At 42.1% G+C, this 14,312-nt stretch overlaps 1 long non-coding RNA gene across 1 annotated transcript; it reads right to left on the bottom strand.

Moving 5' to 3' along the window:
- Positions 1–12,282: 12,282 nt before the first annotated feature.
- LOC123731735 (uncharacterized) lies at positions 12,283–13,557 on the bottom strand. The gene is made up of 2 exons (XR_006762816.1): positions 12,590–13,557; positions 12,283–12,355 (listed from the first exon to the last, which is right to left on the bottom strand). It is a non-coding gene; the product is annotated as an uncharacterized lncRNA (long non-coding RNA).
- Between the last annotated feature and the right edge of the window lie 755 nt (positions 13,558–14,312).

Below are 14,312 nucleotides of genomic sequence, written 5' to 3'. Positions count from 1 at the left end.
ATCTAACAAGTAATCTAACAGTTCCACAACAACTACCTTATACACACAAATGTAAAGGAATGAATAAGAATATGTACATATAAATATATGGATGAGCAATAGCAGAACAGCATAGGCAAGATGCAGTAGATGGTAAAGAACAGTATATACATATGAGATGAGTAATGTAGGTTATGTAAACATTATATAAAGTGGCATTATTTAAAGTGACTAGTGATACATTTATTAAGTCCATTTATTAAACTGGCCAGAGATTGGGTCTTAATGTAGGCAGCAGCCTCTCTGTGTTAGTGATGGCTGTTTAACAGTCTGATGGCCTTGAGATAGAAGCTGTTTTTCAGTCTCTCGGTCCCAGCTTTGATGCACCTGTACTAACCTCGCCTTCTGGATGATAGCGGGGTGAACAGGAAGTGGCTCGGGTGGTTGATGTCCTTGATGATCTTTTTGGCCTTCCTGTGACATCGGGAGTATACACTATTCAGCACAGGTCAAAAAGTGATTGAGGTGTTTTATGGGTCACGTGGTTATGCCCATATATGTGCATCCTGCCAGGAAGTTCTCACGCTGTCGAGTGAGTGTTTATGTAACCTGATCGTGCATCTGTTTAGGTTAAAGCATGTATTTACATTAAAGCTGTCGAGGTGATTGATGTGTAGTTACCTTGTTGAACATGTGTAATGGGTTTGAACATTTTAAAGAGTAGGCCACTGTTGTAGTGAGCTTCTGGCCTGGCTGTTGTATATGAAACAGTATTTTCCGGGTGGGGTAGGGTATTGCTCAGTATAAGTAAACAGCTGTGAACACTACGAGCGACAAGAAACCTCGAGAGTTAAACTACCGAAGACTCTAAAGAAGAAAGAAATAACACGTCTCCTAGACCAATTGTAGGTGTATTGTGTCCTTCGCGTCATGAACACAACAATAAAACCATCGAAGCCGTTCTTTGTGAGGACCCTGATTGTTTTAATGGTGGGCTGGATATGAGTGACGGACATATGGGTTACACTTTCCAACCAGACGATTCAACGGTGAAGATTTTCACAAACAGCTGCCTCAGCACCCTTTTTCTCTTGTGTTGTGTATGAGAGAATGGCTTAAGATAAGACTTGCTCTATGTCGGATCTAACAGGCCCTGAGTGGAGCATCCCAGCCAGGATACGCATTGGAAGAGGAAGTCTGCGGGCCAGATGATTTGAAAGCCATACGAATCTCCTCAGTGGCATATAGTCCAGACTCCAAAATGACAATTTTAGGTTGTGCCGAATTCAATAGTTTAAATGCCACCAGATCTGTTAGTTGGTATGTATTCTCCAAAGCTACCAGATCTGTTAGTTGGTATGTATTCTCCAAAGCTACCAGATCAGTTAGTTGGTATGTATTCTCCAAAGCTACCAGATCTGTTAGTTGGTATGTATTCTCCAAAGCTACCAGATCTGTTAGTTGGTATGTATTCTCCAAAGCTACCAGATCTGTTAGTTGGTATGTATTCTCCAAAGCTACCAGATCTGTTAGTTGGTATGTATTCTCCAAAGCTACCAGATCTGTTAGTTGGTATGTATTCTCCAAAGCTACCAGATCTGTTAGTTGGTATGTATTCTCCAAAGCTACCAGATCTGTTAGTTGGTATGTGTTCTCCAAAGCTACCAGATCTGTTAGTTGGTATGTATTCTCCAAAGCTACCAGATCTGTTAGTTGGTATGTATTCTCCAAAGCTACCAGATCTGTTAGTTGGTATGTATTCTCCAAAGCTACCAGATCTGTTAGTTGGTATGTATTCTCCAAAGCTACCAGATCTGTTAGTTGGTATGTATTCTCCAAAGCTACCAGATCTGTTAGTTGGTATGTATTCTCCAAAGCTACCAGATCTGTTAGTTGGTATGTATTCTCCAAAGCTACCAGATCTGTTAGTTGGTATGTATTCTCCAAAGCTACCAGATCTGTTAGTTGGTATGTATTCTCCAAAGCTACCAGATCTGTTAGTTGGTATGTATTCTCCAAAGCTACCAGATCTGTTAGTTGGTATGTATTCTCCAAAGCTACCAGATCTGTTAGTTGGTATGTATTCTCCAAAGCTACCAGATCTGTTAGTTGGCATGTATTTTCCAAAGCTACCAGATCTGTTAGTTGGTATGTATTCTCCAAAGCTACCAGATCTGTTAGTTGGTATGTATTCTCCAAAGCTACCAGATCTGTTAGTTGGTATGTATTCTCCAAAGCTACCAGATCTGTTAGTTGGTATGTATTCTCCAAAGCTACCAGATCTGTTAGTTGGTATGTATTCTCCAAAGCTACCAGATCTGTTAGTTGTATTTTCTGCAAAGAGGTCTACTATTTTGTGCCTGTCTTTAGCTTCAGGTGGGGAGAATATTTTAAAGTCCTTGAAATTATGAAACATGTGGAAATTATTTTCCAAAATTGTGAACATTTGCGTCAATGGGCCTTTCTGTGTTCAAGACAGAACATGGGCCTAAAGGCAAGAAGGTTGATATATCATGGAAGAGAAAACATACAAAACCTGGAAGGCGCTGGAGATCAAAGGGGGAAGAGACAGTGTCTGAACCGGCCACATCTTGATGATGGGGATTTAGAGATGGATGGAGGTGTTGGTTTACAATAGATAATTCCCAAGGGCTTTTTCTCTAAGAAAAGGAATTACTTATAAAACATGTATATGTAGGATTGTTCAATAATAACGTGTAATATGTATGCATTTAGGTACTAAAGATTAACCTCTATGGGCTAGGTGGGACGCTTGCGTCCCACCTACGTAACAGCCACTGCCAGCCTGTGGCGCGATTTTCAAAACCTTAAAAATCCTATTACTTCAATTTCTCAAACATATGACTATTTTACAGCTATTTAAAGACAAGACTCTCGTTAATCTAACCACACTGTCCGATTTCAAAAAGGCTTTACAACGAAAGCAAAACATTAGATTATGTCAGCAGAGTACCAAGCCAGAAATAATCAGACACCCATTTTTCAAGCCAGCATATAATGTCACCAAAACCCAGAAGACAGCTAAATGCAGCACTCACCTTTGATGATCTTCATCAGATGACAACCCTAGGACATTATGTTATACAATACATGCATGTTTTGTTCAATCAAGTTCATATTTATATCAAAAACCAGCTTTTTACATTAGCATGTGACGTTCAGAACTAGCATACCCCCCGCAAACTTCCGGGGAATTCGCTAACATTTTACTAAATTACTCACGATAAACGTTCACAAAAAGCATAACAATTATTTTAAGAATTATAGATACAGACCTCCTCTATGCACTCGATATGTCCGATTTTAAAATAGCTTTTTGGTGAAAGCACATTTTGCAATATTCTAAGTACATAGCCCAGGCATCACGGGCTCGCTATTTAGACACCCGGCAAGTTTAGCACTCACCATCATCATATTTACTATTATAAAAGTTTGATTACCCTTTGTTGTCTTCGTCAGAATGCACACCCAGGACTGCTACTTCAATAACAAATGTTGGTTTGGTCCAAAATAATCCATCGTTATATCTGAATAGCAGCGTTTTGTTCGTGTGTTCCAGACACTATCCGAAATAGTAAAGAAGTGTCGCGCGCATGGCGCAATTCGTGACAATAAAATTCTAAATATTCCATTACCGTACTTCGAAGCATGTCAACCGCTGTTTAAAATCAATTTTTACGACATTTTTCTCGTAGAAAAGCGATAATATTCCGACAGGGAATCTCCTTTTCGGCAAACAGAGGAAAAAAATCCCAAAGGCGGGGGCGGTCGGGGTCACGCGCATAAGCCCAGTGTCCCTTGATCGGCCACTTGAGAAAGGCGATAATGTGTTTCAGCCTGGGGCTGGAATGACGACATTCTCTTTTTTCCCGGGCTATGAGAGCCTATGGACGACGTGGGAAGTGTCACGTTAGAGCAGAGATCCTTAGTAAATGATAGAGATGGAAAAGAAGTTCAAGAAATGGTCAGACAGGCCACTTCCTGTAAAGGAATCTCTCAAGTTTTGACCTGCCATTTGAGTTCTGTTATACTCACAGACACCATTCAAACAGTTTTAGAAAATTTAGGGTGTTTTCTATCCATATGTAATAAGTATATGCATATTCTAGTTACTGGGTAGGAGTGGTAACCAGATTAAATCGGGTATGTTTTTTATCCAGCCGTGTCAATACTGCCCCCTAGCCCTAACAGGTTAAAAAAAAAGTAATTTACATAGCCTGATATTTCATGTCTCTCTCTCCGTGTGAGTGTGTGTATGTTTGTGTATATGTGGCTGTTGTTGCGGCCAAGGACCTCATGACCTCTGAACCTCCAAAAGACTTCCCAGCATAAACAAATGGGGGGTCAGAAAAAAATTTAAACCAAAAAAATGTCAGAATTGTTTCTCACGAAGTGTCATGATGTGGTTGTTGCAATCAATCAGACCATCCTCTTAAACAAAGAGGATACCTGTCCCCTACTCCCCTATAACCAGAGAGTCCTTACATTTTCTCATTTAGGACACAGTAGCTTTGCAGCTCTGAAGACAGAACAGCTAAAAGATGATCAGGGAATCCTTTATCCCCCCATGGAGAGTTCTGAAGGTGAGTTGAAATTACAATATAATGAATGCTTTTTATATCTAAATATGTCTGTTTATAAATACGTATATATTGTATATTATAAAGGAATGTTTTTTAATAAGGTGTTAAATATATTTATATATATTAAATGAGAGGAGGGGTTAATGATACATGTTTAATTTATGTGTTAAACCAGAATGGACTAGGACCTACATAGGTATTTATGTGTTAAACCAGATTGGACTAGGGTCTACATAGGTATTTATGTGTTAAACCAGAATGGACTAGGGTCTACATAGGTATTTATGTGTTAAACCAGAATGGATTAGGGTCTACATAGGTATTTATGTGTTAAACCAGAATGGACTAGGGTCTACATAGGTATTTATGTGTTAAACCAGAATGGACTAGGGTCTACATAGGTATTTATGTGTTAAACCAGAATGGACTAGGGTCTACATAGGTATTTATGTGTTAAACCAGAATGGACTAGGGTCTACATAGGTATTTATGTGTTAAACCAGAATGGACTAGGACCTACATAGGTATTTATGTGTTAAACCAGAATGGACTAGGGTCTACATAGGTATTTATGTGTTAAACCAGAATGGACTAGGGTCTACATAGGTATTTATGTGTTAAACCAGAATGGACTAGGGTCTACATAGGTATTTATGTGTTAAACCAGCATGGACTAGGGTCTACATAGGTATTTATGTGTTAAACCAGAATGGACTAGGGCCTACATAGGTATTTATGTGTTAAACCAGAATGGACTAGGGTCTACATAGGTATTTATGTGTTAAACCAGAATGGACTAGGGTCTACATAGGTATTTATGTGTTAAACCAGAATGGACTAGGGCCTACATAGGTATTTATGTGTTAAACCAGAATGGACTAGGGTCTACATAGGTATTTATGTGTTAAACCAGAATGGACTAGGGTCTACATAGGTATTTATGTGTTAAACCAGAATGGACTAGGGCCTACATAGGTTTTTATGTGTTAAACCAGAATGGACTAGGGTCTACATAGGTATTTATGTGTTAAACCAGAATGGACTAGGGCCTACATAGGTATTTATGTGTTAAACCAGAATGGACTAGGGTCTACATAGGTATTTATGTGTTAAACCAGAATGGACTAGGGTCTACATAGGTATTTATGTGTTAAACCAGAATGGACTAGGGTCTACATAGGTATTTATGTGTTAAACCAGAATGGACTAGGGTCTACATAGGTATTTATGTGTTAAACCAGAATGGATTAGGGTCTACATAGGGGATTATCCCAACGATTTGGATAAAGCATATTTATCAGACGGTTAAATAGCCCTCACTAACTCAGAGAGGCTGGTGCCACCTAGTGGATCAATGGCACCACCTAGTGGATCAATGGCAGCACCTAGTGGATCAATGGCACCACCTAGTGGATCAATGGCACCACCTAGTGGATGTTCAGTTACATAACCAAACATTACGAGCCAGGACGGGAGCCGAGGTAAACAGAGCTCTTAGGTGACCAAAAGCCCTGTCCGCCTCAGCCGACCACTGCAAACGTAACGGACCCCTTTCAGCAGTGAGGTAACCGCTACCTAACCAAAACCCCCGGATAAACCTCCGGTAGTAATTGACAAACCCTAGAAACCGCTGCACTTCCTTTACCGTGGTGGGAGTCGGCCAATTACGCACGGCTGAAATGCGGTCACTCTCCATCTCCACCCCTGAGGTGGAAATGCGGTACCCTAGGAAGGAGACGGACTGCTTGAAGAACAGGCATTTCTCAGCCTTGACGTGCAGGTCATGCTCCAACAGTCGACAAAGCTTTCTGCGCATCAGGGACACATGCTCGGCGCATGTAGTGGAGTATATCAGAATGTCATCAATATATACCATTTCAACTTGATCGTGCAGGTCCCTGAAAATGTTGTCTACAAAGGCTTGGAAGACTGATGGAGCATTCATCAACCCGTACGGCATGACGGGGTACTCATAATGCCCTGAGGTAGTACTGAACGCCGTCTTCCACTCGTCTCCCTCCCGGATATGCACCAGGTTGTAAGCGCTTCTGAGAACTAAGTTTGGTGAAGAAGTGCGTCCCGTGCATTGACTCGATCGCTGTGGCTATGAGAGGAGGCGTGTAACTGTACCTCACAGTGATCTGGTTTAGGGCTCGATAGTCAATACACGGGCACACACCTCCTTCCTTCTTCTTCACAAAAAAGAAACTCGAGGAGGCGGGTGAAGTGGAGGACCGAATGGACCCCTGACTCAGGGATATGTTTCCATAGCCGCCATCTCCGCCTGTGCCAGGGAATACACGTGACTCCTGGGAAGTGTGGCATCTACCTGGAGGTTTATCGCATAGGTGGAGACCTGGTCTGGACCTTCCACCGTAGTACCACGGGAAACGCAGGAGAGTCAATGAGGAAGAGACTGATTCTCTCCTCGTGACCCCCCCCCCGCATCACCATGCCCACGGGAGTGGTGACCTCCCTAATCAACCCGGACCCTAATGGTTGACTGTCCAGAGCGTGAACTGGGAAAGGTCTAACCACTGGAACACTAGGATCCCTAACCTATGGGCGAATGCTCTGTCGATAAAATTCCCAGCCGCGCCTGAATTGACAAGCGCCTTATGCTGGGAATGTGGGGAAAACTCAGGAAAGTTTACATGCACAAACAGGTGTGCAACAGAAGGCTCTGGATGAGATGATGCAGGCTCACCTGGGGTGAATCCAGAGTGCCCTGCCTGCTGCCTAAACCCCCAGAGGAACCAACCCGACACCGACCGGCAGTGTTACCGCTGCGGCCACAGATGGTGCACGAGAAAGCCCCTCCTCTGGCCTCCCTGAGCGCAGCACCTCCCAGCTCCATAGGCACCGGAGCGGTGGTGCTGGGAAAGACAACCGACAGAGCCCTCTCTGAACGTCTGCAGGTGGCCAGCAGGTTATCCAACCGAATGGACAGGTCTTGAAAATTCTTGAAAATATATGTGTTATACATCAAAATAAAGCTTAAAAAGCCCTCACTAACTCAGAGAGGCTGGTGCCACCTAGTGGATCAATGGCACCACCTAGTGGATGTTCAGTTACATAACCAAACATTTAGTGACTTTTTCATTTTAGATGTGTCTGTGTTGAATGTAGCTAAAATGTTAGCATAATAATAACATAGATAAATATATATTTGATCATATTTACCACCTGCACACCCACTCTCTCTCTCATAAGGTTTCTTCAAATATAGTTGTTATACATATGGTTTTGGTAATTCATATTATTACTATATGTTGTTTTTATGTCAATTGTATGTATTCTTAAGTAAAAATGTATATATTTTGTATAAATATATTTTACTATTTAAAACGTGGACGACATCCAATTTTCAGGTAATTAATATTGTTACTATATGGTGTTTTATGTCAAATGTCTGTATTTTTTAATACTAGACGTGAGTCAATAATATAATGTGTAATAATCTTTATATATTAAGCATTAAACAATTCGTGTCCACTATTTTAAAAACCTAATCTTGTGTTTACGGCTGACAGCCCCCAGACAAGAGCACCAGAGGCATTATGGGCTCTACCCTTGAATGACTTCGAGGGTATTGAAAATGACGATATTCTACCGTTCTGTGCGGCCGGCTTTGACAAAACTTAAAACAGACCAAGAATCAAAGATTTGTCACACATATACTGTACAGGCCTCCAAGCAGCCATAGACATTCAGTATTTAATCAGGCACCTACATCATATCATAGTCCTGCAAGGCTCCCCAGAACCCTAGACATTCAGTATTTAATCAGGTACCTACACCATATCATAGTCCTGCAAGGCTCCCCAGAACCCTAGACATTCAGTATTTAATCAGGTACCTACACCATATCGTAGTCCTGCAAGGCTCCCCAGAACCCTAGACATTCAGTATTTAATCAGGTACCTACACCATATCATAGTCCTGCAAGGCTCCCCAGAACCCTAGACATTCAGTATTTAATCAGGTACCTACACCATATCGTAGTCCTGCAAGGCTCCCCAGAACCCTAGACATTCAGTATTTAATCCGGTACCTACATCATATCATAGTCCTGCAAGGCTCCCCAGAACCATAGACATTCAGTATTTAATCAGGTACCTACATCATATCATAGTCCTGCAAGGCTCCCCAGAACCCTAGACATTCAGTATTTAATCAGGTACCTACACCATATCATAGTCCTGCAAGGCTCCCCAGAACCCTAGACATTCAGTATTTAATCAGGTACCTACACCATATCATAGTCCTGCAAGGCTCCCCAGAACCCTAGACATTCAGTATTTAATCAGGTACCTACACCATATCATAGTCCTGCAAGGCTCCCCAGAACCCTAGACATTCAGTATTTAATCAGGTACCTACACCATATCATAGTCCTGCAAGGCTCCCCAGAACCCTAGGCATTCAGTATTTTAATCAGGTATTTAGTTCAAGTACACCGAGCGGCCTCAACTCTGACCGAGAAGGACGACTCTCTTTACGGATACGGTATGCCCTGTTTTTATTAGAGTTATAATTTTTTGAAAGAATATCTTAAAACAATTTCAAATATTGTTATTTTTTTCAGACTCCAATCTTGCCGAGTCGACACATCAAGAGGACAACAGGGTAGGAAACACAACATCGACTCCTCTGAAAAACAGGCATCAAACAACCAAAGGTCATTTAACTAACAAGAAAACAAGGCCTAACAGTGACAAACAGAAACAGGGAGTTAGGATATATTGATGTGTTGTTTTTTTAAATATTTTCTCGTTTATCACTATTATTGGTTATTTAATATTATTATTATATATATTTTAATTTGAATACACTATTTTATATTTTTCTTTCAGACTCCTCCAATGCCAATACAAACACAGAAGACCCAATACAACAAGAGGAAGAGGAGGAAGAGGATGCTGATGACATACTGAGTAAAACAGGACTCTAAAAGACAGAGAGGTCCAGTTACTAGATAGGTTTCTCACAGCCTTTTACAGAGCTCTAAAAGACAGAGAGGTCCAGTTACTAGATAGGTTTCTCACAGCCTTTTACAGAGCTCTAAAAGTCAGAGAGGTCCAGCTACACAAACATATGGTTGCTTTACTAAGACGGCAGTACAGCCAAGACCTATCCGTCTGGCATAAAACCATGCCACGATTGAGAAGCATCAATCCGATTAAAAAACGCCCAAACAAACGATAAAAGCCGTATGTAACATGGAAACTTCTAGAATAACGCCAGAACTGATCTCGTTAATTAACCAAATGAATGAGCTCAATCCTCCTTCAACACCACCCCCCCCACACAACACCCCCCACCTCCTATAAATCCTACACATGATCACACGTTAAAACAGGTTCCCCCCACAACTTATCTCCATAATTAACCAAATTAATGAGCTCACCCCTCCTTCAACATCACCCCCCCACACACATCCACATGGCCCCTACAACCCCGGCAGGCTATGAAGACAATGACCAACCGCACGTTGAATTTGATGAATTGTAAAATTGTGTAATAAATCAGATGGGGGACGGTCTTGATAGAAGTGTCCATGTTTTGTACCGCAATAAATTTAACAATACAGAGATTCGTCAGTTTTTTAATTTCACATGTATGAATCAGAGCCATGATTATGCCGTTTTTTATGTGATGATTTTGGATAGTCTAGGAGAACTTTTAGAACGGGCTACAGATTTAGCTGAACCTCGTCATGTCTTACAGCTGGAAATATGTGGTGATAGTCTGCAAAACACAGCATCTCTTGTTTTACCCAATGACAAAGCGGACATTGAAGAACTTATAGCCCTGCTGGAACGTCTTGTTCAATCTAATTTATCCATCATAGCTGATAGGACCTTAGAACTTGTTGTGCAAATAGTCCGCCAACCCCTAGGAGGAGGGGGTCAGAGAAGGACACTAGATAGTCTCCAACCCCTAGGAGGAGGGGGTCAGAGAAGGAAACTAGATAGTCCGCCAACCCCTAGGATGAGGAGGTCAGAGAAGGACACTAGATAGTCTCCAACCCCTAGGAGGAAGGGGTCCAGAGAAGGACACTAGATAGTCTCCAACCCCTAGGAGGAGGGGGGTCAGAGAAGGAAACTAGATAGTCTCCAACCCCTAGGAGGAGGGGGTCAGAGAAGGAAACTAGATAGTCTCCAACCCCCTAGGAGGAGGGGGTCAGAGAGGGAAACTAGATAGTCTCCAACCCCTAGGAGGAGGGGGTCAGAGAAGGACACTAGATAGTCTCCAACCCCTAGGAGGAGGGGGTCAGAGAAGGAAACTATATAGTCTCCAACCCCTAGGAGGAGGGGGTCAGAGAAGGACACTAGATAGTCTCCAACCCCTAGGAGGAGGGGGTCAGAGAAGGAAACTAGATAGTCCGCCAACCCCTAGGAGGAGGGGGTCAGAGAAGGACACTAGATAGTCTCCAACCCCTAGGAGGAGGGGGTCAGAGAAGGACACTAGATAGTCTCCAACCCCTAGGAGGAGGGGGTCAGAGAAGGACACTAGATAGTCTCCAACCCCTAGGAGGAGGGGGTCAGAGAAGGAAACTAGATAGTCTCCAACCCCTAGGAGGAGGGGGTCAGAGAAGGACACTAGATAGTCTCCAACCCCTAGGAGGAGGAGGTCAGAGAAGGAAACTAGATAGTCTCATGCAATCAGAAATCATTACAAATAAGAAGGCATATCTCAATCCTGGTAATCAGTTATGCTTTGCAATAGGTCTATCACATTTACTCCTTCCTGGATGTACTGCTCTAGAAGCTTTACAAAAGGCTAGTGACCTCCAAAAGGCTGTAGGTCTATCACATTTACTCCTTCCTGGATGTACTGATCTAGAAGCTATACAAAAGGCTAGTGACCTCCAAAAGGCTGTAGGTCTATTTCTTCCGCTGTGACCTCGGCTGGAGTCTAGTATACAGGAGCCTGTAACTTTCTCTGTCATAGTCACATTAGAACATTTGCTGAACATCCAGATTGTGGTTGTAAACTTCAGTATTGCATCAAGATAACTATCAGCATTTAAACTTAGCTAGACTTCAAGTTGACTTCAATTTCAAAATAAGATTGAAAATTACTTTGGTACAAATAAACTTAGTATAAACCTTAATCACAGAATGAATATGCATATAATGCATTAAATCACATATCACTTCACATAATAAAATAATTTCACATCAGTGGAGGTACCTTTGAAACTTTGCTTAAATTGCTCTTTAAGCTTGGCTAACACCACTTTTCATAAAACACTAATCTTAATTTCAATGTATGATTATCTTTTATCTTTACTCAAAACGTGTTCACTTGCTTATGGAGTTAAGTTTCCCTTTAAATCTCGTAACAACCACAAACACCAGCACATTCGATTTATCCCCAAAACATGTAGGCTAAGCACAGTATGTACGATTTATAGAGCTGAGTCCTTAGTTGCAATTTCCAAGTAGAACCACTTCTCATCCCACCTTAACTTGAATGTTGTGGTAGATTGCTTTTGGCCTGAAAAGTTGCGCTTTCAACACAGTCCAATCACCGTTGCTTGCTGTCGCTAAGCCGACAATGTCATGGGCTTTGCTTATCTGTTCTGCTGGATCTTCGTTGCGTCGTTACCCGCGGCGGTCTTGTTGTCTCTCCTACCCGTGTTGAGCAGGCGAGTTCTCACTGTATCTCTCTTCACGACAACAGACACAGGTTGGTTCTTTGAAACGGGCGTTTATTGCATTGCACGTCTTTTTCTCCGATGCATCCACGTCACGCCGTGAGAACTATATGTTTGAATGAACACAGTAACGTTGATAAAGTATACAGTACTGAAACAAAGAAATACAAATGGCGCTCGGCGCAACAATACAAATGGCGCTCAGCGCAACAATACAAATGGCGCTCGGCGCAACAATACAAATGGCGCTCAGCGCAACAATACAAATGGCGCTTGGCGCAACAATACAAATGGAACTTGGCGCGACTATGAACAAAGTTCTATAGGTAGAACAAAATACCTCGTTGGCTGCTTGTCCTGAAAAGAGGTTCTTGAATCCTTAAAGTCCCTTGAAAGTCCCTTTACTGTCTTTCTTAGCCTCTGCCATCAACAATTATGATTCAGACTTAGATCTGCTTAAGTTAGATTGCACACAGTCAATTAACAAATTCCGTAGCAGTAACACAACAGAGAACGTTAGTTCCGGGATGGAACATAAAAACACAAACAATGGCCTAACGTTAATTTACCTGTTACATCACATTTAAATTCTTATCTATACATCAATAAATCATTTATTTATTTACTACATCAAATAAACCTTGAATTATGTATTAATCATGCATAGTGAACACAGCATCTATGTAACAACACTTACAGTGGTTTTATACCATAGTAGTAGGAATAATTCAGCTCTCTTGAAATTCCAGAACAACCCTCAACCTCATCCTCATATTCTGTACTTTTATGTGCAAAACAACCATTTGTATGGTATTACCAACATCAGAGCTTTCTAAGGAGCTCCCTATGTTTGTCCATCATGTCATTCAGGCTACACCAGCGTCACGTCCTGACCAGTAAAGGGGTTATTTGCTATTATAGTTTGGTCAGGACGTGGCAGGGGGTATTTGTTTTATATGGTTCGGGGTATGTGTGTATGTAGAGGGGTGTTTGGTTAATGTATTCCGGGGTTTTTGTCATTTTTCTATGTTAGTGTATTTCTATGTTCTCTCTAGTCATTTCTATTTCTATGTTTAGTTAATTGGGGTTGGGGCCTTCAATTGGAGGCAGCTCTCTATCGTTCGCTCTGATTGAATATATAAATAGGAATGTGTTTGTCATGGGATTGGTGGGAGGTTGTTGTGTGAGCCTACAAGACTGTTTGTTTATTGTTTTGTTTATTAGTGGTGTTCACAATAAAAGTTAACATGAGCTCTCAACCCGCTGCGCCTTGGTCCATTCACTACGACGTCGACCGTTACAACGAGACGGGGGGGTATATAACTGTTCAGTGTATCAGGCTACACCAGACGGGGGGCATTCTAGTCAGTATAACTGTTCAGTGTATCAGGCTACACCAGACGGGGGGGCACTCTAGTCAGTATAACTGTTCAGTGTATCAGGCTACACCAGACGGGGGGGGGGGGGGCATTCTAGTCAGTATAACTGTTCAGTGTATCAAATCAAATCAAATGTATTTATATAGCCCTTCGTACATCAGCTGAAATCTCAAAGTGCTGTACAGAAACCCAGCCTAAAACCCCAAACAGAAAGCAATGCATGTGAAAGAAGCACGGTGGCTAGGAAAAACTCCCTAGGAAAAACTAGAAAGGCCAAAAACCTAGGAAGAAACCTAGAGAGGAACCAGGCTATGAGGGGTGGCCAGTCCTCTTCTGGCTGTGCCGGGTGGAGATTAGAAACCTAGAGAGGAACCAGGCTATGAGGGGTGGCCAGTCCTCTTCTGGCTGTGCCGGGTGGAGATTAGAAACCTAGAGAGGAACCAGGCTATGAGGGGTGGCCAGTCCTCTTCTGGCTGTGCCGGGTGGAGATTAGAAACCTAGAGAGGAACCAGGCTATGAGGGGTGGCCAGTCCTCTTCTGGCTGTGCCGGGTGGATATTATAACAGAACATGGTCAAGATGTTAAAATGTTCATAAATGACCAGCATGTTCAAATAATAATAATCATAGTAGTTGTCGAGGGTGCAACAAGCACGTCCGGTGAACAGGTCAGGGTTCCATAGCC

The sequence above is a fragment of the Salmo salar genome, unplaced genomic scaffold (genome assembly GCF_905237065.1).
Source record: "Salmo salar unplaced genomic scaffold, Ssal_v3.1, whole genome shotgun sequence".
NCBI lineage: Eukaryota > Metazoa > Chordata > Actinopteri > Salmoniformes > Salmonidae > Salmo > Salmo salar.
This window is presented reverse-complemented; position numbering and strand designations above follow the sequence as displayed.